The sequence below is a fragment of the Micropterus salmoides genome, unplaced genomic scaffold (genome assembly GCF_014851395.1).
Source record: "Micropterus salmoides isolate LMB-PRFRI ecotype aquatic unplaced genomic scaffold, ASM1485139v1 Ms_hic_scaffold_1, whole genome shotgun sequence".
NCBI classification, from domain to species: domain Eukaryota; kingdom Metazoa; phylum Chordata; class Actinopteri; order Centrarchiformes; family Centrarchidae; genus Micropterus; species Micropterus salmoides.
This window is the reverse complement of record NW_024040040.1, coordinates 1,788,676-1,792,032: the sequence shown is the minus strand read 5'-3', so window position 1 is coordinate 1,792,032 and position 3,357 is coordinate 1,788,676. Positions and strand designations below refer to the sequence as shown.

The window sequence follows — 3,357 nt, the reverse complement described above, 5'->3', positions numbered from 1 at the left end:
GAAACATTTGGATAGGAAACTTTCATTTTAATCAATGCAATCTTACCAATTGTGTTGAGCTTAAACACAGACCATCTTTGTAAATCATTCTTAATCTTAGCTATCACAGTTACTATTATATTTTATTAACTCATTCAGGTCACATGGGATAAAGATACCAACATATTTTAGACCATCTCTATTAATCTGGAATGAAATATTTAGTTTAACCCGTCTAAATCTACTCATTGGAAGTGCAACTGATCATCTGTCAACCACTGTGGTGAGGCGGATAGTTCGGCAGGGTCTTGCTAAGGAGCCTGACTTTAACCCTGTGAATTTCTAATACATGTATTGTTCAACCAACTATGCCTCACTGATAAATGAAGGCACACAGGTTCGGCTTTTTACAGCATGCATACAGTTAAAAACATACTGACAGAACTGCGACACCAAACAATTTGATTAATTAATATTAATATCAAAAACCAAATGAAATGAACAACAATAAATACATCTGTATCAGTAATCTGGATTCAAAACGTTTAATAAAGACACAGTACAGGCCTTCAGTTAAATACTGCCACCTGCAGGTAGAAAGGGGAAACTACAGTGGAAACCACATTAAATATTTATTTAATATAAAAATATAGCGCTGACAGTAACAACTCTGTATACACAATAATTTCTTGGGTTAACCAATATTAGCCTACCAGCTGTACTGCACCACATAATGTGCTTAAAAAACGTGACTCTTGCTGTTTACATGAATAAATGCACAATATTATTGTGCATGTTGCTAACGTCCAGGTTTATTTATTTATTTATTTTCATCTAACATCACCCTGGTATAACGTTAGTGCTGCATAATGTTACAGATCTGACCGTTCGACAAGCTTGGCTTTTATTTTAATATGTTTACCATTACTTCCGGGCCACCTGCCTTTCTTTTCTATCTTCAAAGATAGACAGATAGATTCCAGGAAGCCTTTCCTGGCAAGCAACTACTTGTCCACATGGGGAGGGAAAGGACCACACTAACAGTGAGCCTGGATCACAAGCAACTAAAATTAATAACAACACTATTGTCAGTGACCACACGTGAGCGCATTTATTCTTACCATTAAAGCGTCACATTGCATGCACAGTGATGTGGGTGCGTGGTGTCAGCAGCAGCAAGAGGAAGAGAAGTGGCCTTGCCACCATTTATACCTTCCTGCTTCCTGTTTAAGCAATACCTTCCATCTACTGACCACACCCACACCTGTAAATTAACACAGCAATGGTCTCTAACCCCATGCTGCTACACTACCTAAATTAGGATTAGTTAGGAGCAACAAAACATCATCAGTATAAAAGACAATTTTGTGCTCATCTTGCTTAGTTTTTATACCACAAATTTTCTCATTGCATCTAATAGCTTCAGCCAGGGGTTCCATAACAAGTGCGAACAAAAGTGGTGACAAAAGACATCCCTGTCTAGTAACTCTGTTTATAGAAAAGGCAGGTGAAAAATCAAAACAGTGGCCGTGAAACTTCTAATGGGAACAGAAAGGCATAATACATAACAATTTCCTGGATGTTCATTCATTGCCCCACCTTGTAAATTAACACTGACATGACATAGTGGGCAGTAAAGTACTACAAAAGTTGAATATGAGTACACAATAGCAGACATATAATTAGCAGAGACATATAGATAAATATTAACCACCACTTGTTAATTTTGCATAATTAACTTCAGATGGAGAAACACAAGAACTCTCACCAGGTTTATCCAGAGCAGAAAAAGCAACGTACTTAATGTAGGGCAAATGACACTGGAACATCAGTCCCCCAGCAGGGGAACCCGGAGCTCGGATGCCAGTTCCCTGTGCTAGCGGCTCACCTAAGCAGTGTGTGTCTGAGAAGTGACTGTTCATTGAAATTCTTAATTGAAAGAATAACACTGAAGTCTTTCGATTAAGTTTTTTCCCCGCTCTTCTCCCGTTTCGCTTTGGCAAGAGTTTTTTTGTGCCATTCCTTGTCAAAAAAGTTCTCAGATTGACCATGTGGTGTAGTCAGGTTAGAGGCGGGCAGAAGTGGGGAGCAGGGAGATCTGGCATCCTGAACTGTTCTCTACCAGGAGGAGACTCTACCTCCTACACAGAACACAGGGACACTGAGGAACCAGGCCAGAACCCAAAGCCAGGATAAAGAGGTTCAGTGAATGTGGTGTTGAAGGTGTGGAGGTGGATCAGTGTGTCAGAGGAGACTCTGTAGAAGGACAGAGAGCCAGCAGGACAGTCCACATACACTGCTACTCTGGAGGAGGTGGAGGAGGAGGAGGGAGGAGGAGGATGTGATGGATATTGTTCTGTTATTGTGCCACACAGAGTAACGACCATCATCAGAGCACTCCAGACTCCAAGACTGATCGTTCCTTCCAAACATACGGTCTTTACTCTCTCCTCTCCTTTTGATTCCTCTGTAAGTCACTGATATATCAACTCTTCCTCTCCACTCGACCTCCCAGTAACAGCGACCAGTCAGACCATCTCTACACAGAAGCTGCCTCCAGTAGTCAAACCTGTCTGGATGATCAGGATATGGCTGATCCTCCTCCTCACGCGTCACCTTCCTGCTGTTGTCAGACAGTTTGATCTTTCTGTTTACTGTGTTTGTGTCGATTGTGAGTTCACAGGAATCTGATGAGAGAACGAGACACAATCCAGCTGCAGTTATTGATCTATCATCTGTTCATTGATTGGCACTTTGAATAAGTGATGTCACAGTCTGAAGATGGTTGAATGTTTTCATGAATCAAATGAAAAACACACTTACACTTCCTCAGACCTGGTCTCAACCATCGGACTCCAGCAGGCTCCACCCTGAAAGGAGGAGGGGGTCAGAGCAGCATCAAACATGGACATTACATTCCTCTCATACACATATACACAATATGAGCATCCGCCTTCTTTTGTTCATACTTTTACATCAAGTTTAACATTATGGTTTTGTTTTTTAGTCAGCATTGTGTCATTTCTACTGACAAAATGCAATGTGGTTATCACATACAAATCAAACAAATCAAATGCATTAAATATATGCATAAATATAGCATTGTTTGCTTGCCAAACTTGAGGTAGTTGATTACCGTAATCCTTTGTCCCGTTGGCTGCCATCACGTTAATTATTAACATTGGCTGCAAACAAGTTAGAGGTTTATTGTTGCTCATGTAACCTTAAAGTTTTATTTAGTTAACTGGGTTTGAGAGTCTGGGGGATGTGTTGACTTACAGTAGTTTAAAAGCTGTGATTAGCTGTAGATGCATTACGCTACATGGTTGTGCTCTGTAAGGTTACAGTTAGCTATTTTAGTGTTCTAAGCAGGCTGGA

General features: G+C 40.5%; 1 pseudogene; it reads right to left on the bottom strand.

The window, feature by feature from the left end:
- Window positions 1-2,118: 2,118 nt before the first annotated feature.
- The window catches only part of LOC119891855, a 19,706-nt pseudogene continuing 18,467 nt past the window's right edge, over window positions 2,119-3,357 (bottom strand).